This window comes from Bos taurus, chromosome 26, assembly GCF_002263795.3.
Source record: "Bos taurus isolate L1 Dominette 01449 registration number 42190680 breed Hereford chromosome 26, ARS-UCD2.0, whole genome shotgun sequence".
NCBI lineage: Eukaryota > Metazoa > Chordata > Mammalia > Artiodactyla > Bovidae > Bos > Bos taurus.
This window is the reverse complement of record NC_037353.1, coordinates 12,775,714-12,796,510: the sequence shown is the minus strand read 5'-3', so window position 1 is coordinate 12,796,510 and position 20,797 is coordinate 12,775,714. Positions and strand designations below refer to the sequence as shown.

At 45.2% G+C, this 20,797-nt stretch overlaps 1 protein-coding gene across 4 annotated transcripts in view; it reads right to left on the bottom strand.

The window, feature by feature from the left end:
* The window catches only part of PCGF5 (polycomb group ring finger 5), a 122,574-nt gene extending 103,570 nt beyond the window's left edge, over positions 1–19,004 (bottom strand). For all 4 annotated transcript variants that reach the window (XM_024985652.2, XM_024985651.2, XM_024985656.2 and 1 more), the window contains 1 exon segment: positions 18,952–19,004. The gene's annotated coding sequence lies outside the window, so the exon portion shown is untranslated.
* Positions 19,005–20,797: the final 1,793 nt, after the last annotated feature.

Sequence of the window (20,797 nt, the reverse complement as noted above, 5' to 3'; positions counted from 1 at the left end):
GAAGAAATAAGACATGTTTTGAATGGGGTTCTCACACAAACACAAAAGACAGCAAGAACTGATGCAAAACAGCTTCCACATTTACCAAATCACCACCTTCTGCCTTCTGAATACCTACAACAGAAATGCAAAAGAGCACAATAATTCAGTTCTGTATTTAAAACAAGAGGCAAGAGCTATTTGTTTGGTGTTTCTTAAGACAGTCTCTCTCATTCACTTTTGAGCTTCTGGCAATAAGGAAAAAAAAAGTCGAGAAATTGGTTGATTAAGGCAATAACCACAGAGTGATTTCCTCAATGAGAGCGCGTCAATATTATGAAGGAGAAAATAAGTCTGTTTTTGGAGTCACCAATCAACTTTCCTCTCCATGGATACAGGATGTGTTTTATAACTTTCCAGAATCACAGATGATTCAAAATGACCTTGGTAATAATTGAGACTAAATCTCATATTTTATACATGAGGAAACTAAAGCTTAGAGAGTTGGGCAGACTCTGACGCCACAGCCCTTTAATGACGCGTCATGACGGAACCAAGTCCCCTCACTCCTAAGGAAAAATGTAAAACTGTAACGTCCAAAAGAAAGTATCCCTTAATTTCTCTCTGGGTTTTATTCATTTGTAAATGACATGAAATTGTTTTGGCAGTTAAGATCTCCGTATGTTTCTACATGATTGGGAAAACCTTTTAAAAAATAGAGTCTTATACCTTCAACACAACTTGAAACCATCTATGTGTTTAATACCGGCCCTTAAGGTTTCAACCTATTTCCGGCCAGTGGAGGAGGCCCCCCCACAAGAGAACAGATACACTGCATGCACGGTGCGCAGGAGTCCATGACATCCGTTATCCGGATATTTAACATTTATACTCTTTGATTTTTCTTTAACTTCCCTCCATTTTGATGTGGATAAGTATATATCTGTGTAGTGGTTTTGTCATTAAGTTGTGTTCAACTCTTGTGACCCCACGGACTGTAGCCCACCAGGCTCCTCTATCCATGGGACTTTCCAGGCAAGAATACTAGAGTGGGTTGCCATTTCCTTCTCCAGGGGATCTTCCCGACCCAGGGATCAAACTTCGGTCTCCTGCACTGCAGGCAGATTCTTTACTGACTAAGCTACCAGGGAAGCCCAACACACATATATACACACGTGCACATATATGTGTATATTTGGAAAGCTCTGTTAACTTGGATATGTGGTACGGGTAGATCAGACTAAAACTTAAAGCAACACAATCGTGCATGTCATGTGCTACTAAGTGGAATTTACTTTCAAACCTCCAATTCAGCAAGAACAGAGTCTCGACACTTCACAGAGCAATCTCATAAGGATTCATCCAGCGTTTATGGTATGTGTCCACTACGTGCTAGGTCCTGTGGTATGAACTGGACATTCAAAGATCACGCCCTTGCCCTAAGTCAACAGTCTAGTAGAGACGTGTGAACAGATGCTCGCTGCGGTGTGGTGGTGCGGTGTAGCGGCTGGACTACGGAACAGTGGTGACAGGATGGAGGAAGACGACCAAATATCACGGGGCTAAAGGGATAATGCCTGGAAAGGGGACAAAATTACCAGCAGGACTTTCTAAGGGAAGAGATGTTTTTTCCCAGGCAAAGACAAGGAATTGTTTTCGATGGAGGACTTACCATGTGCAAAAGCAAGAGACAAGAAGTGGAATGGCCTAGTCAGGATGCAAAATGCAAGGTTCCACCTTCCCCACACCTGTACCCTCTGTAGCCAATGCCAGCCGGGCTCACTTTACATCTGCATCACCTACCTCAGGGACCGTCGTGCTGCCCAGAGATCACAGTTCCTGTCCTGGGGCCATCTACTCTTCCCCATCCTAGACCACTCTTCCATACCTGTATCTTCCTTCAAACCTCCGGTATCTTCTCCCCTGTCCTTGAGCTCAGCTAAGGAATGAGAAAAAGTACTGTCCAGGGAAGTGACAGGTGATGAGGGTGGAGAAAAGGTAGGGCCAGGTCAGAGAGCCCTCAAGACACCCTGGAGATCTGGACTCCATCCTCAGACTCTATCCTCAGCCATAGATTTACCTCCGCAAATGAGGACTCTGGCAGAACGGCTGTGAGGAGTAAGGGTGCAGGGAGTTCCAGTGAAGAAATTAACATGAATAAGAAGTAAGGAGGGTCTGACCCAAGTCAGAGCCTATGAAGCAGACAAGTTTATGTTAAGGAAATAGAATCAAAACCCTATTTTTGACTGAATGGTAGGGAGGTGGAAGAGAGGACTGCCAATTTCTTAGCCACACAATTATATTTAATTTTAATCCACTGGTTTTAATGCTGTTGTTTCCCCCAAAATTGTAATTTACATAATTTTAATATACAGAAAATTGTGTCATCTGCTTCTAGGATCATCCTTGTAAGAATAACAAAACAAGTAACATCTGAGCTGAACTAAGGCCTATGATTTTTGAGCAGATCAAGTCATCCATTGCCATCAGCATTGGAAAATCCTGAGAATAACAACTGTTTATTCACCAGGATGGTTAAGTCACTCAAGTTTTAGGACAAGTTAAGACAAAGTATAGGAAATACTCTAAATTTTCCTAAGTATTTGGCAAAGGATAAGGACTAGAATTCTGGCTATGTGGAAACTTTGCAAATACATATATTTATAGGTAAACATATACATGGGCTTCCCAGGTGGTTTTGTAGTAGAGAATCCACCTGCTAATGCAAGAGATGTGGCTTCAATCCCTAGGTCGGGAAGATCCCCTGGAATTGGAAATGGCAACCCACTCCAGTATTCTTACCTGGGAAATCACGTGGACAGAGAAGCTCGGCAGGCTACAGGCCATGGGGTTGCAAAGAGTTGGAATGATTTAATGACTAAATAACAACAAAACATATACATAGGAAGTAAATGTATAGCCTTCCCCAGAGAAAACAAAGCATCAGAAAGTTTCTAATATAATTTTCCCATGATCTCTTAGTGAAAGGATGCAGAAGACAGAAGGATCCTTTGGGAAGAAGAAAAAAAAAAGAGAGAGAGAGACACTAACTTTGTATTTGTTCATCACTTTAAATATTTTTCCTGTTAGGTGACATTCGGGTTTTAATGAAAAGGCTATTTTTTTCTTCTTAGGCATGTCCCCTCTGATAGCCACCTTTTGTCATCTGTGTGTGCGCACGTGTGCTTAGTCATGTCTGACTCGATGCAACCCCATGGACTGTAGCCCACCAGGCTCCTCTGCCCATAGGATTTTCCAGGCAAGAATACTGGGGTAGGTCACCATTTCCTTCTCCAGGGGATCTTCCTGATCCAGGGATCAAACCCACATCTCTTGCATCTCAGATATTGGCAGGCAAATTTTTTAACCCTGGGAAGCCCACAAAGTAGGTGTATTCATGCATAAAGGCTGTGGATACTTCCTAAATTGCTATAAAGTCTACACATGAAGATCTTTACCTGTGAGTCACAGCAAGTGCGCAGAGCTTCAAACAGTGGTTCTTAATCCTATCTGCATGTTAGTGTTACTCAGGAAGTTTAAAATATATGTACACACATATATATACATATATATATCATATCTGGGCCCCACCCTAGACCAATGGTTATCAGAAACACTATACAGATAAGCCCTAGAAGCCCCTAGGTGATTCCACAAAGCAATGAGAATTGAGAACCGGTAACCAGAACCTTGGAGAAGGCAATGGCACCCCACTCCAGTACTCTTGCCTGGAAAATCCCATGGACGGAGGAGCCTGGTAGGCAGCAGTCCATGAGGACGCTAAGAGTCGGACACGACCGAGTGACTTCACTTTCACTTTTCACTTTCATGCATTGGAGAAGGAAATGGCAACCCACTCCAGTGTTCTTGCCTGGAGAATCCCAGGGACGGGGGAGCCTGGTGGGCTGCCATCTATGGGGTCGCACAGAGTTGGACACAACTGAAGCGACTTCGAAGCAGCAGCAGCAACCAGAACCTTGTTTCTTTAAGTGCCGTCTGAGAACCAACAGCATCCCCTGAGAGCTTAATGGAAATGCAGAATCTCTGGTCCCACCTGAAAGCAACTGAACTGGAATCTGCAATGAAATGCCATCCAGAGTAATGTGTGTGTGCATGGTGAAGTGTGAGATGCACTGACCTAGAACAGACCTGCACTAAGTGGGCAAGCTCTGAATGAGACTGATTGATGGGCTGAATCAATCCCTCACCTTAAAGGTCACACTCTGACCCCAGCATACAAATGTATTAAATGTAAAGTACTTGCTCAGAAACCAGCCAGGACAGCTCCTTATACCCTGGACATGCTGCGAGAGGCAAGTCCTCCCTGCTTGGTACGGGCACTGGCCTGATGTGAAATGGTCACAAGCAGATCTCTGACATCTGATTCACAAGAGCAGCTGACTCTACAGAGGCAGGGAATGGGGCTGGGGAAAGGTACAAAGGAAAGTAACTATGCCTGTAATTATTGATAATTTAAAAAATCCAAAGTTAGATTAAAAAGAAGTTCTTCCCTGAGGTCTAAACTTTCTCATCCACACAACAAACATTTCTCCTTTAAGGTATACAAAATCTCTTGTGATCAAAGTCTAGTTCAACAAGACCTCTAACCTTGGGAAATTACATCGTTCTGAAATTCCTTCATCTCTTGCTTGCTAATCTCCTTCTAAGAATTCCCTCACAGAAAACGAGAGCATTATAGGAACTGTTGGTGATCCCAGGTGCTAGTGGTGAACATCTGGTCAACCACAGCTGGGCCCATCAGGGGCCAAACCTAGGGGAGATAAAAGAACTTGAGGGCAACCTGAGGATGCTGTGAATTTAGCCACCGGAGGCAATACCAAATGTAAAGAAATAACAAGATGTCATTAAGTTCAAATTTACTTGAACTCTAAAATTACTCCATCAGAAATGCAAGATAAGACCATCAATTTAATTAGTTTCTGCAAAACAAAAGGACACAATACTGGCTTTCTGTACAGCCATTCTCACTATTCAGTCATCCCAATGACCTCTCCCATGTCTCTTCTTTCTGTTCTCCTACTCTTCTGACCCCAAACAGACCACACTGGTTCAGAATTGAGAGACAGAGAAGATCAGACTGAAGCAGAAGCAGTGAGAGAGGACAGGAAGAAAAGAAGAAACATTTAAGCAGCAGAAGCAAGGGTATTTAAACTACTTGGCTGGGAGTCAGCCCTCCCTATACATCAGAAGCATCTGGGGTTCTTTGAAAAGTTACGAATCCCCTGGGGCCCACCCAAAGCCAAAGAAGCCAGAGTCTCAGGAAGGCGGGAGTCATCTGAACTTTTTTAAAGCTCCCTCAAATGATTGTGAGACACAGTGATTCCAGAGGACTGGAGTCAGTCCTGAGGGAGGAGTCTAACTTTGAAACAATGTTTCTTAACTTTTAATGTATATTTGTAAAAGCTCCAGATTCCATGTAAATCATTCTCTAATGTACTGATTAGCACTGGATTACTGTTTTTTCTTACTAGTTTTATTTTTGTCAATATAACTCATGCAAATTACTACCAGACTTAAAATGAAAACACAGCAGTAACCTCTCTTATATCTCCAATCACCCCCAAACTAACTTGCCAAATGCAATCTACTCTAAAAATATTTAACTATTTCTCTTTTGATACTTAATTTTATATTCCTAAACAATATGCTTATACTGATATTTCTTGATTTATTTTTGACTTTCATTTAGTAATTAATAAAATTACCAAGGAGAAGGCAATGGCACCCCACTCCAGTACTCTTGCCTGGAAAATCCCATGGATGGAGGAGCCTGGTAGGCTGTAGTCCATGGGGTCACTAAGAGTCGGCCACGACTGAGAGACTTCACTTTCACTTTCATGCGTTGGAGAAGGAAATGGCAACCCACTCCAGTATTCTTGGCTGGAGAATCCCAGGGATGCGGGAGCCTGGTGGGCTGGCATCTATGGGGTTGCACAGAGACAGACACAACTGAAGCCATTTAGCAGCAACCAATGTCTTATTAGACACTAGCTTATCCTCTCCCAGACTTCTATGATAGAGTGAAGTCAATATTTTTCCCCAACCTCTCTGGTAGTATGTATCAGTTCAGTTCAGTTCAGTTGCTCAGTCATGTGGGACTCTGCGACCCCATGAACCGCAGCGCGCCAGGCCTCCCTGTCCGTCACCAACTCCCAGAGTTCACGCAAACTCACGTCCATTGAGTCGGTGATGCCATCCAGCCATCTCATCCTCTGTTGTCCCCTTCTCCTCCTGCCCCCAATCCCTCCCAGCATCAGAGTCTTTTCCAATGAATCAACTCTTCACATGAGGTGGCCAAAGTACTGGAGTGTCAGCTTTAGCATCAGTCCTTCCAATGGTCAGGGTTAATAAGGCACGTGTCTCAGTACACTGCACCAGTCACTATTAAATACTTCCACACCAGCTGGTAAATGACTGCTACCTGAGCTCTCTTAGGCCCTTCCAGGGACCCTCTCCTGTCCCCATTATCCAGCAAACAAAATGCTAACGTCTGATACAGGAGGGAGCTTTTAGAGCAGTTCTCACTCCATATTAGAACCTATGTTCTGATGGGCTACCAGTTATGAAATATTCTGAATATTCTCCCTAGATGTAGCCATGTGATTGAATTTTTGCCACTGGAATATGAGGGAAAGTGATCTTGCTACTTGCAGCCTTGAACTTTAAACCTTTGCCCATCACTGCTCTTTCCCATTCCTGTGGGCTGGAGTGCACACAGGCTGCAATCAAGAGCTAACCACTCACACAGGTGAGGACAACGCCTTAGATTCTAAGGCTTAGAGGATGGTGGAGTCACAATGTGGAAGGAACCTGGGTTCCCGAAGAGCTGCATGGAGCAGACATCACCCGAAGTAAATATAAATCTCACCCCATGTGCTTCTTCTTGTAAGACCATTTAATTTTTCTGGAGTTTAGAATTGCCCTTTACTTCCCCCACTTAATAGGCCTTATGAATCAATAATTTATACCAAATACTCCATAGGAAATGGAAAGCCCCACTGAGGAATATCCCACACTTGGTCAGATGTACCAGAGCATCTGTGGGTTTTGCTTTTGTTTTCGTTGGACAGCTGCTGCTCTGAGCTGGACGGCTTCTCTCCAGGCCTGCTGCACTACCGCCACCTTGAGATTTCACTGTCACCCTAGAATTCGCCTGTGTTTGCCTCTGTTTCCAGAAGACTATATATTATTCTTTCTTCATGGATACCCACATTTTTATACTGATCCATAACTTCCTAAAAAAGATGCACAGAAAATAAGCTTTTGAGACATTTCACATGCACAAAATGTCCACATTGTATCTTCCACTTGATAGTTTGAAATTCTAGATTGAAAATAATTTTCCTCAGAATTCTGAAAGAATGAATCCATTGTTTCTTAGCTGCCATTCCAATTCCCAATTTTTTTGTATGTTATCTCTTCCCCCCACCCCAGACAGGATTTAGCTTATTCCCATTTTCATCAGTATCCTAAAAATTTTCAATGTTATGTCCTATACACACTCCCTGTGTGGATCTTTTTTTCATTCATTCACTTGGCTATCTTGTGAACTCTTTCAATCTACAAATGTATGTCCTCCAGTTCTGGGAAAATAGCTTGTAATATGTCTTTGGTAATTTCTTCTCTTTTACTTTTCCCTATAATCTCTCTTTTTAAAAAATTTTTGCTTATTTTAATTTTTTATTTTTGTAGTCTCTCTGGAACTCTTATTAATATAACACGTGATTTACTGACTAACTCTACTTTTTACTTCTTTTTACATCTCTGCTTTTATTTCTACTTTTTCTTCTGGTCCTTCAAATGATTTTTGCCATCTTATTTTTAATTAAGACCTATCTCTTATTGTCTAATTATTACCTTATAGCCCTCTTCCTATTTCACTAGTTACAGGTGGATTGGTTTTGATTATTTCCATTTTCTTATTTTTGCATTTGTTTCCTCCATGATTTTTTTTTTCTCATTTGTTCTGGTTCCTTCCTTTTCATTGCTGAACGGTTTATTCAAATGTCTCATATTCACTGACTTTAAATGGCAACCCAATCCAGTATTCTTGCCTGGAAAATTCCATTGACAGAGGAGCCTGGGGGGCTATAGGCCATGTGGTCGCAAAGAGCCAAACACAATTGAGCGTGCACACACACTTTAAAAAACTAGCTGTAAGTTCCATGTTCACAGAACAGAAGGCGTAGAGTGGCTGACTAGTAGTGGGCTCACACAGGAAGACTGGGTAGTAAGTTTTCTCACTGTGGGAGAAAACATCAGTATATGTAGGTTCTTTTTTTTTCGGGTTGTTCATTTTGCCCAGAGAAGAGTCCTTCAATATCCTGCCCAGGTTGGTGATTACCTGGTTACCCTAGGATTGGGAATGAGTGAAAAAGAATACCAGGTCTCACCATTCAGTAGGCACAATTTCATTAAATTACTCTGTTTTCAGTTGAGCATTTCACTCTTACCCTCTTTTTTCTCCCTGTTATCCTTAAGTCCAGAGCTGCTAATTTACCTTGATTTCTCCAAAGACAAAATATTCAGGACTTTCTCTTGCTATATATAGGAGTGGGAGAAGTGAACTGTGAGTCTCGTTCATTTGAGATTTTCAATCAAGCCCTTATTTCCAGTCCCATGCCCTGCTTCAGAGCCTCTAATTCCAGAGCACTTCTGGAATTCTGGGGGATAAATTGGCCATTTCTTCCTAGTTTCTATTCCCAACCTCCTGAGAACCCCAGGGACGGGGGAGCCTGGTGAGCTGCCGTCTCTGGGGTCGCACAGAGTCGGACATGACCGAAGCGACTTAGCAGCAGCAGCAGCTTTCTCCACCACACTAAGTCAGTTGCCACAGGTCTGTCGGATTTTCACCCTCCAAAAGTGTGCTGGTGTGTCCCATCTCTAGTTCACCATCACTGCAACCGCACTTCAAGAGGGGCAGGTTAACGTACATTCAATCCACCAAACTGCGGAATCCCAAAAACTCAATCCTACAACCACAGAAACTGGCCCCCAAAGATGAGCCTTTATCAATTTTTGAAACACTCGTGGCTTTTCTGTTTTTATAGACACATCTGATTAGCTTAGATACTTTCTCAACTATTGTCATGTTTACCATCATTTTCTGTCTTAATCATAAAAAACATAAAAAACAACACATAATCCTATTCTGGATACCAAAAAATCTTCTGCTTTATTGACTCATTAATTAAGCCTTAAAAGATGGCAGTACTTAGAACACTAGATTATAATGAAAGAAAATACAGGTTGTTTTCATGCAATAAAGCTGTTTTGACTGACTCTTGCCACTTCAGATCTAGCCTATGGTACCTGAACTGAAAGGTATTTGCCTTGATAATGTTCAAGTATTTCCAAGAAGACCTTTGACTTCTGTACAAGTCATCAACAATACTGGAGTCTTAGTTATTTCATTTCTAAAACTAGGCAAAGGAGGAATGATCAGAATATTTAAAAAATAACTGGGCAAGTTAAGTTTTCTCACATCCAAAGGCTTACAACTTTTTGTGTTCCATTCAAAGGACAAAAATCTGACGGTTCTAAACCTGAAGATTAGGATCCTTAAGGCTGAAAACTCAAGGCTTATCCAAAACACTACGTTCATACTTATAAGAAATAACTACCAAGTAAAACATTAATATTACACTTTTGATCTAATTCCACTCAAAGAAGCACATATTTTGGACCTGTCAATGTTTATAACTTCCCTGAAAAGAAAAACCAAGCACCTAACAAAGAAAAAAGACTCCTGTGCAGGGGTGGGTGGGAAATGAAACTGTCCTATTTCTTGAGCTGGGAGGTAGTTCCATGGATGTTCACTTTTTAAATAATTCATTGAACTAGAGATTTACATTTCAAAATGTTATATATGTTATCTTTTACAGTTAAAAATAATACCTTTTTAGCAGTTAAAAGAGAAATAGATAAAAAGGCAAATTTTTCATTTGTCATAAATGCAGTGCTTTAATCACACTTGGCCAGAACTGTTATACACTCTGACATGGCTAAAGGTAGAAAAGTCACCATGATTCACTTTCAGTGCCTAAAGCAGGGTCCCACCAAAATTCAACAGTCATCTCAGTTGTTTCATTTGAAACACTTTACTTTTAAAAAATTCTTAAACTTCGGAATGTACCTTTTATCCCACACGGTAATGTTGATATCTTACACTATTTATTTGCAAAGCACTTTCACATCAAATACCTGGGAGACAGAACAGGCATTGTGCTCTCCCATGCTGCAGATGAGGAAGCTGAGGCATGTAATAGTTAATTAGTAGAAGACAATGGCACCCCACTCCAGTACTGGAAAATCCCACGGACGGAGGAGCCTGGTAGGCTGCAGTTCATGGGGTCACTAGGAATCAGACACGACTGAGCAACTTCACTTTCACTTTTCACTTTCATGTATTGGAGAAGGAAATGGCAACCCACTCTAGTGTTCTTGCCCGGAGAATCCCAGGGATGGGGTCGCACAGAGTCGGACACGACTGAAGTGACTTAGCAGCAAGGTCACTAACAGCGACAGAATCAGGACAAACTCCAAGTGCTATATGTCCAATCAAAGGCTCCTTCAACATTTTATGAGGACAAAGAACTTTCCACTTTGAATTCAAAAGCAGGTTATCAAAGGTGGTCTCTTTGATGGTACCAGTGAGTTTCTGGAGATTCCTGAGACAGGGAGGAGAGAACAACTTGGCATGGCTATGAAATCAACTAACTAAGGACTATGCTCACACCTTCTGAGTCATTTCACTCACTTCTGGTTAACATAAAAATGCACCTGCTTCCTCAGAAGCTAGTTTAACTCCAACATAAACACGAAAGTTATGAGTAGTCTATAACCTGGGGTTTCAAGGGAAACAAATGCCTGTCTGATACCCACAGGGTTTCCCAAGGGGGAGGGGCGGGGATAATCCCCATCCACACCTGTCTTCTTCCCCACACCATGCTTTCTCCACGGAGGTGGAGCCACTTATTTAGTTGGCTTGTGACATCGTGGCTCTGTTTCTTAGTCTACAAATGGATGGAGTTTTCCTATCAGAGAGATCAGGCATGAGAGATTTGGCCTCGTCTCTTTGCCTGAACAGTGAAAGGCAGAAATGGGTGTTTCTGCCCTGCAGCCTCAAACTTTCCATCCAGTAGGCTGTTCCGAAGTCTAGCCTAGGGTATACACAGTTTATAAGACCATTTTGGCCTTCCCACTGAGCTGTGTCTTCCAGCCTAGTCTTCGTCAATAAAGAAGTAAATTTTTTGACGATCTGCTGCTCTCATCTATTTTTTAATTGGTAGGAAAGAAGGGGTGCTTTCCATGGGTCCTCCTCAGAGACGCCATCACCTGCCTTTCAGTTAGAAGTCAGAGACTGTGGACATGACTCAACAGCCCTCCTCAGTGGGTTTCTGTGCTCACAAACACAGGTGCTCTAGAAGCAATAAGCAAGCTTTCTTCTTTAAGAGGAAGCATCCTAAGACTTTGTTCAGTGGATACTTTTTTGCTCCTTCTACCCTGAAGGGCAACACTAATCTGAAATTCAGGGATTCTGATTCTTTCCAGAGAAACTCTGCCATACACATGGCTGTGATCTGGGGTGGGTCTTAGTTTTCCTAGAAAGCCTTTAAAAGATTTTAGCTTCCTCATCTTTTAATTGAAGGAATAACTTCCCTCTTTCAAGATGCTTCCAACTTTATGAACTAAAAGCTCAGAAAGGCTTTAATAAATGCACTCCAGAATTCTAAAAACATATGTGTGTGTGTGATGTGACACCCTGGCCTCATGGTTCCTGAGGATCAGTGAAATCCGACCTCATGCTTGTGTTATTTCACCATCCTCAGGTTCAGCCACGCTCTGAATTCACATCATTGCTCACTACTGACTTCTCCATCACGATGAGCTACTGCACAAGTCCCCCAGGCGCTTCACCGCCCAGCCCTGGACACCCTCCCCCTCCACTCCAATCCTGCCTTTCATTCGCTCTCGCTGAACCAGCCACTACGCATTCTACCCTCACATCTCCAGCTCTTTCTCCCAGTCCATCAACACTAGTTTCACTCGCCTTCCTCCTCAACCCAGGACCCATATGGAGCTGGCAGTTTCAATGATACTCACACCATCTCCACTTCCAATTTTCTGAGTATTGCTGGAGAAAAAGCATAAATACAGGGAAGACTCGTCATATCACAAGGCTAAGGTGAAGGCTTCTTAGCAACTTGTCAGGTCCTCCTCACCACCATTGGCTCTGGTCATGCTCAGATCCATTCCAAATCTTTCCCCCCCTCCTCCACCTCCCAGCTTTACCTCTCACTCTCAATATACTCTCAGCCAAGAAACTGGCCTCTGTTGTTTTTTTCCTTTTTTAAAAAAGAGGAACCTACCAATTTCAGATGCAATCACACTCCTTCCAAGCTTCCAACTTTCTTCTTTCAATTGCAGTTTCTTCTTGCCTTCATTTAATCTTTTCCCCTCCATGTCACATGTTTTTCCATGAATAACCACCTTTGTCATGGTCAAATGATTTATTATTCAAAAGGGGACTTTGTTTTAGAATAAAAACAGGCATTACTCGTCCAACTAATTGTAATATTTGTCCAAATACTATCCTACCACTGAACCGGGATGACAGATGTCAACTGAGACTGTCTTGGGTAATCTGATACGTGGTCACCTTCTCCAGCTCCTTTCCCTCCTGCTCCAGGAGTTAGTGCTCCAGGAGCACTAACCACCTTCCTGCTCCCTCTCCTGAGCTTCAGTCTCTTCCTCTCTACTGACAGCCACTCAATGCATAGCACTCTTGGGCTTTACATACAGTTTTAAGAGTGTCCACTGGCCCCCTCATCACCTCGAGTCATTGTCCTCTGATGTTCACAGTCCAATTCCAATTTACACTCAGGCGCCTCTCAGGGCCCTGGCTGACTTCCATTTCCACTGCCCAAATGACCCTGACCCTCAAAGGCCACTGACAACGGTCTCACTGACAATCCTAATGACCTTTTCCAAGTATTATCTCAGGGTCTCTACCCTATTGGCCCCTCCAAATTCTCCTTCCTCACCTGTCTTTACCCTAGCTTTTCCTTCTTCTCTTCCAGCTTTTCCTCTTGTCATCCTGTTAGCCTCTTTTATCTCCCTTCAAGCCCACAAACACGGTTTTTCTGAGCTCCATCCTGGCCTTTTACCCTTCTCACTCACACTTGGAAACATTCTCACAGCTTCAGCATACCCTGTCATAAGGATGCTTGCAATTCCATCTCTGTTTCTAACAGCTGCCATCCACTTGGACAGTTCCATAGACACATGGAAATCAACATATCCAAATCCAGACTTCCATTAATTAGACACATCTTCACTGACTGCACGAACTTACAGGTGCTTCGCTAGTGGCCTTCTTGATGATTTCATTTTCTGCCATCACCATCCAAAGTCATTTAGCTTCAGTCTGACTCCTCCCTCAGTTCCCTCATCCAATCAGACAACTAATCCCAATGCATTTACTATTTCTACAGTTTCTCACCCACCCAACTGCCCCGATTCTAACATAGGTTCTCACTGCTTCTCTTCTGGGAACTATTTTAATAGCTTTCAAACTGGGACTAACCATGACACCTCCAATACAAATTGATGTCATAGAGCACAGCTTTCATCACATCATTCCCCCACTCAAACTACTGTTGACAGTTATCTACAGCTTACCAACCAGACTCCTTAGCCCAGTGTTCAAGATGCTCAACGCAGTCCTATGTCTGCCATGCATGCAGCCTGCTGTCCCACTCTCCTGCCTCAAGGCTCCTTACCCACCAGCTTGACCACGTTCCTCTCCATTCTTGGGTATGCTCATATAGGCTTTCCTTCAAGTCTTAGTATAGGCTGAGCCCTACATCTCTGCCAGTTGAAACTCTACCAATTCTTTAAAGCCTTGCTCAAGACTCCTTAATTAAAATTTCCCCATTTTTTCCCAGCTAGAAACAGTGTGTTCCTTCTCTAAAATCACAAAGCATTTACTTTGTGCCTCTGTAACAGTTCCTCCATGTAATAAAGTCTGTGGTTACCTATCTTATGGGCTTCTCGGGTGGCACTAGTGGTAAAGAACCCACCTGCCAATGCAGGAGATGTAAGAGACGTGGGTTCAATCCTGGGTTGGGAAGACCCACTGGAGGAGGGCATGGTAACCCACCTCAGTACTTTTGCCTGGAGAATCTCATGGACAGAGGAGCCTGGAGGGCGACAGTCCATACAGTCACAAAGAGCCAGACACGAATGAAGCGACTTAGCATGCATCTGTCTTAAGCTCCCTACATGCTTCCTAAGCCCCTCAAAGGAAGGGTGCGTATGTTTGATTAACTCATGTACATCCTTATACTGCCTTATACATAGTAAGATGAATGAGAGGCTGAAATATTCAAGTTAACTTTGTATCTAGCATATAGCACATAAAATAATGAAAACGTAGCTAAGATCATCAAAGCTAATTATACCAAATTCTTAGGAAGGCCTAGAAATTAACCATTTTTGCAGTTGCTCTTATTAGATCAAGGATACATGAATAATTTCAACTAAAACTGTAGGAAGATTATACATTCTTTTTTCTTTTTCTTTTTTAAATTATGACAGTATGATTACACATTTACAAGATACTTAGAAAACACATAATGAAGTTACAGATAGTTCCACTATATGTTACATTTTTTAAGTAGATAAACTAAGATTTGTAACTGGAGTTTCATTATCAAACTCTCCAAAACAGAATGAATATGCAAAAAAGCAGTAGTATACAGTAGATTTGAAAAGCACTATGAACCAATTCAACATAATTAAGATTTATACAATTTTGACACAAGAGGAGGATACAAATTCTGTTCAAGTTCCCATAGACTATAAACTAGGAGACACTAGGACATATCCAGGAACTATGTATCTTTTATCAGTTCCTCAAACTATACAGTTAGAGAAGACACTGCTGCTGCTGCTAAGTCGCTTCAGTCGTGTCTGACTCTGTGCGACCCCACAGATGGAAGCCCACCAGGATCCCCCATCCCTGGGATTCTCCAGGCAAGAACACTGGAGTGGGTTGCCATTTCCTTCTCCAATGCATGAAACTAGGGATCACTTAATTCCCCTCCTCCCAGGCCAATCACCAGTTCTGCAATTGAGAAAACTGAAGCTTTAAGAAATTAAGTTGTTCACTTGGTCATATAAATCAGAAGTCAAAATATAACTTTCCATTTATTAAGGGCCTAGCGTATACAAGGTAATTTACATACATTATCCCAGTCTTACAACAGTCCTTCAAGGTAGGCAGTATTATCCCCATTCAGAAATGAGAACATTCAAAAAGGTTAAGTAACTTGCTACAGACAGCCCTGCTTGTCAGGGACACAGCTGAGCTTCGGCCTCAACTCTGTCTGGCTGAGAAGTCTAGGCTTTTCCAATTTTTTTAAATTGGAGGATAACTGTTTTACAATACTGTGTTAGTTTCTTTCGTAAATCAACATGGACATATGAGGCATACATATGTCCCCTCCCTCTTGAACGTCCCTCACTGTGGCAAAGGCAAGACCTTTACCAGGTGTCCTGAAACAGCCTTCTACTGTTTCTTCAGTGAATAATTACGCCAACTAAGTAAGTGCATACACTTACAAGTTGTAAGCCATCTTACTAGAAATTTTGGAGGCGTGAAAATTAAGCAACAGCTTCATTACCATAAAAGTTCTAAGGTTAATTACTGCTAACATCCTGACTTTCTTGTCAAAAACATCTTTAATCTGGAAAAGATACACGTTTTCCTGCTTTCTCAATTCTTAAATTTTTTAACTTAAAATGCATTTGTCCAACTACATTCAACAAGTATGTGTTGATCCCTTGGATGGCCAAGGCACAGGGGAGGGTATAAAGCTGAATATGACATCATTTCACTCTGAGAGTTCACATTAAGAGGCAGAGAATCCACTAACCACAGGGACTACTCACCCCCAACTACGGGGGCTCTGGCTGATTCGAGGACTTCCAAACAAGAAGTCAAGACGCTTGATTCTAACCCCAGTCCCGCTCCCCAGGCAAATCATCCCACTATGCCTCAGTTTCCTCAGTTAAGGAACTGATAAAAAGGAATGAATTATGCCAACCAACGTTAAGGTCCCTTTTAGCTTTAAAATTCTATTATGTCTGAGCTCACTCTTGAGATTACACTACTACGGAACGGGAACTGCTGGAAGCCCACTCTTCTCTGGCAGTGAATTATGAAGAACTGGGTACTGAGAAGATTCCTACAATGTAAAGCCATGCCTCCAAAGTTTGTTATTTATAATCAAAAAGTTTGCTAAAGTTTTTCCTGAAGGGAGGTAGTATGAAGCACGACATTCAAATCCTTCCATTATATCACTGACATAGTTTTAATTCTTTACAATCCATTTAAAGTAGTCAAATTAAAATATACTTTAAAATAACTCCTTCTATCTACTCTTCTATGGAGTTAAGCTATGGGCACTGACAACAACAGAACTGAGGCCCTTGCAGAGACGGAAATCTTGTATTCAGTTAAATTAATACACCGTATTAAGTGCTACCTACTAGGGACCATCCCAAACTATGCTAAATTTGAGGTTGGTGCGCAGGCAGTGGGGTGGGAGGAATATAGAAATATCAGTATTTCAAATATCACTGGAAACAAATAATACTGTGGGAACTGACTTTGCCAATTTCCTTTCAATATCCTCTACTTCTCAACTAGCACAGGTAATATTTTTAATCATCCATTAACCTCTACAGTTACACTTTCTCTTGACAAGGCTCTACATGCCTTATCGTTCTTCATACTCGGCATCTTAGGATATACAGCTCAAATCCACCTTGTGCTGTAATTTAACACCACAGAGGAGGAAATGAATCAACCAAAAGAAAATTGGAAGAAAAAAGTTAGAACTGTCCCATCTTAGTGCCTGGCCCACAAAAAGGTTACAGTTAAGTTCAACAGTCAAAGACAGACTCACCAAGAAATCAGGGAAAAGGAATTTATTCATTCACTAGTCAACAAATCTGAGTGCCTACTATGCCAGGCACTGTTCCAGGTACTAGAGTTACAGCAGTAACAAACCATGCGAAAACTCGTGCCATAGTATAGTTTACATTCTAGTGCAGAGGGACAGGACTTAAAGAACACCCAAAGAAAATCCTTTCAGATAGTGATTAAGTTCTATGAAGAAAAAATAGGCCTGGGGGTGGTCCCTGGGGTGAGGGGTGAGAGGCCACTTAAGTTAATCAAGAGGGCCTTGCTGAGTAAATGCCATTTGAGTTAAGTTCTAAATGATGAGAAAACTTTACTCAATCTTAAAAGCGTAGGGTATGGTAGGAATGAGTCGTTAGTCTTTAAGGGTGGTCACAGTGGTCAAAAGTTCTGAATTAATGGTAAACTAGGTTCCTTGTAGGATTTGGCTTAAAAAAACATAAAAATAAAAAGCCCTAAACCTAAGCCTTTAAGTAGAACCCATCTATTTAGGAACTACTTATTTTTAAGATCCACTAACTTTTAAACTTTCTGCTAATTACCCTGGCGGTACTTAAGTAAAGGCAATTACTAGAAGGATGCCTTCTAGTGAGTCCAAAACCTCACTTGACAGCATGCAGATTCTAATGAGAGGACCCACACCTGCAGCGAACCAGTGCTCTCCACCGACTCATCAACTCAGCCAGGTGGAATCTCGAAACTCTTCTAAGAACGGGAATCAAGCCTCGGGAAATCTGGGCAAACTGACACCCCTCCCCCCTAAAGTTCCCCCAAACTGCGGGAGGAGGGGGAAAAATAAACCCCACCCTTTTGCACTCTCTCCCCCCTGGTCCTCCAGGCGTCACAGCCGCGGAAGGGCCGCGGTCCCTGGGGCAGAGGCACACGGCGAGTACGCGCGGGGTGTACCGCGCATGAATCATCGGCGCCGGGTCCGCGGGGCGATGATTCATTCACCGTCCCGGAGCCCACGGCCACACGTTTCGGGCGTACGGGTACGGCCGCACACGCAGCTTCCTTAATATTAAACAAATGTTTCAAAGTACAAACGACCGGAGCCAGAAATGTGTCGACCCAGGCCAGGCGGCGAGGAGGAAACAGCACGTTTCGGCCGCTGCCCGAGTGTTCCCGGGGTCGGGAGGGGAGCGCCGAGCACGTCCGTCCACCCGGCCGCCGACCCCCTTCCAGTCCCCGTTGCCCGCTGGCGCGCGGGCAGCACCCGCAGGGGGCGCGGCGGGCGCACAGGTGGGTCCCCGCCCGCCCGGCCTCCCGCCCCTCCCCGCCACTCGCGGAAGGCCGACGCGCCCTCGCCGACGCGCCGCCCGCTCGCCCCTTTCCTCTCCGTGACATCTTATATAATAACCCGAGCTAATCAAAACGGAAGCGACGCGCGCTGCCGGGGCCCGGTTCTCGGCTGCCACTGGATGCTCGCGCCCCGAGCCCCCGGCCCCCGAACTAGGCGCCAGAGCGCGCGGCTCCGGGGGAAGGGCCAGAGCGCCGCCTCGGCTCGTCCCTCCTCGGAGAAGGCGCTGCCGCTGCCGGTCCCCGTCAGGAAGCCGCGAGCGTCACAAACTGCGTCAGCTTCTTCAAACACGTTTCACGGGCTCCCTCCAGCCGGGGAGCCGGCCGCTGGGGCAGCCGGGCCGCGGCCCGAGCTGGCTGGAGCCCCTCCGGGGAGGAGAAAGTTCTTCGGGGCCCTCCCCTCGCCCGCGCTGCGCCCGGCCCCGCCGCGCCTCCAGCCCCTTTCCGCGCGACGCCCGCCCCGCCGCGCAGCCCGCCGGCCCGCCCCGATGGCAGGTTGGGCAACTTGTGACCCCCGGGCGCCCGGCGGCCGCCTCCCGCCCGTCCCGGTCCCCAGCCGCTCGGGGGCCTCCCCCCAGCCCGGCGGAATACAGCGACGCCAGAAACTTCCCCGGGCCGCGCCGGGCGGGGTAGCCGCCCGGGTCCCGGCGCATCGCCCTTACCTTGCTCTCGGGAGGCCACGAGCCGGGCGGGCCGCGCGGGGCGCGTGGTGCGCGAGCGCGCGCGCGTGGGGAGGTAGATGAGGGCGCCCGCGCCGGCGGGGGCGGGGCGGGGCCGCAGGGTGCGGGCGGGGCGGCGGGGGGGCGGCCGGGCTGGCGGGCGCGAGGAGAGCGGAGCCGGCGGCGGCGGCGACGGCGGGCGCGGGGCGAGCGCGCCGAGGGGGCGGAGGAGTTGCCGTGGGTTTGTTTACGCATTGCTGCCCGGCTCGGGGCACAGCCCGCACTCCCTGATTGGACACAAACTGGGGCACAGCCTCTCGCCGCCGCCCGCCAGGCCTCCTCGAGCAGCCGCCGCGCAGCTCCCGGAGCGCCCGGCCCGGCACGGCCCGCGGCGGCGTCCGGGCCTGGAGGGGACGAGCCGCGGCCGCGGACGGGCATGGGGCCCACACGTGGGGCCGGGGCTCGCAGGCGCCCACCTGTAGGGGCCCGACCTTGGCAAGGAGAAATTCGAAACTTCTGAGGCTAGAGTCATCGTATCATCCAGCCATAGAAACGTAGAAGGGGCACTCCTCCCCCCCACGGCCCCCACCCTCCTACACAGATGGAAGACGGAGGACGCTTGCCCTTGATGGAGAGAAGAGCAGCTCAAAGGTTGATATGCCCCTTTGGCGATGGTCAAGCTGAGACTTCCTGTCTGAGCTGTCCCTGGGAGATCGCAGTTCCTTCGCCTGTCTTCAGTTTCTCTCTTGTAAATCTGTCCTCCAGGCAGCATTCAAGTAGCCATCCCAGAAGTGACCTTGCCAAAAGACGCTCAAGATCCTTAGATGGCTCTTGGAGCCTCAAGTTCCATTTCCTTAGTCTCCGAGGCCTCTACAGCTGGGCCTCCACCTTTCAGCCTCTTTTCCAGTGCCCACCCCTCACCCCCCAAACCCTTGTTACAAACCCTCAGATGCCCCTGTCCTTTCACAATTGATTTTGATTCTGCTCTATGTTCTGCTAGAAAACCCATAGCCCCCTCGACCTGTCCAGCTAGCATCCTCTCAGTTTGTCCACCGTCTATCCCTGTGCAGCCTCCTGACCTCTCTGCAGCCTCCTGACCCCTGTGCAGAATCCTCCTGTGTGGCTGCCAACAGCCTGACTTGAGGGTCAGTCATATGCCCAGTCTGTGCCCTCACTAGGCTGTGGATTCTGAAGAACAGGAACCTGGTTTTATTAATAGAAGCACTCTGGGAATGGGAGAGATGATGCCTGGAGAAAAAAATTAAGCATCTGCAACTCTGAGGGACAACAAAAACTCAAAAGAGTCTGCCAGGAGGGTCTCTTGATAGACCATCCACAAATCTTAACTTGCACAAAGCAAACACTTCCAAAAATCCAGAATGTCCTCCCAGTTTGTCTCTGTGTCTCCACCTCACCACACCTGGCTAGGTGACCTCTGTACTCATCAGGGCACATAATAACCCTTGGAGGAATAAAACTGAGGTGTTCCTTAAGCTGAGGCTCAAGGTGATCAAAGTGAGTACAGTAAATCATGGAGAAATAGATGTGAATGGCCACAAACCCAGTCGTTTTACAGATAATTCCCTCAACTCTGGCAGCCACTGTGGATTTGTCCTTCTCCAATCAAACACTGGAGAAGTGGCCCCTGACTCTTCCTAACTCTTGGAATGGCTGGATTTCTTTTTCTCACTAGATGTGCTGTTTTCCCTGAGAAAGCTGTCTTTGAGCTCCAAGGGCCAATCCAAGTGAAAGTAAAGTCTTTGCCAGGTACTTCAGTCATGTTGGCCTCTTTTCGACCCTATGGGCTGTAGCCCACCAGGCTCCTCTGTCCATGGGATTTTCCAGGCAA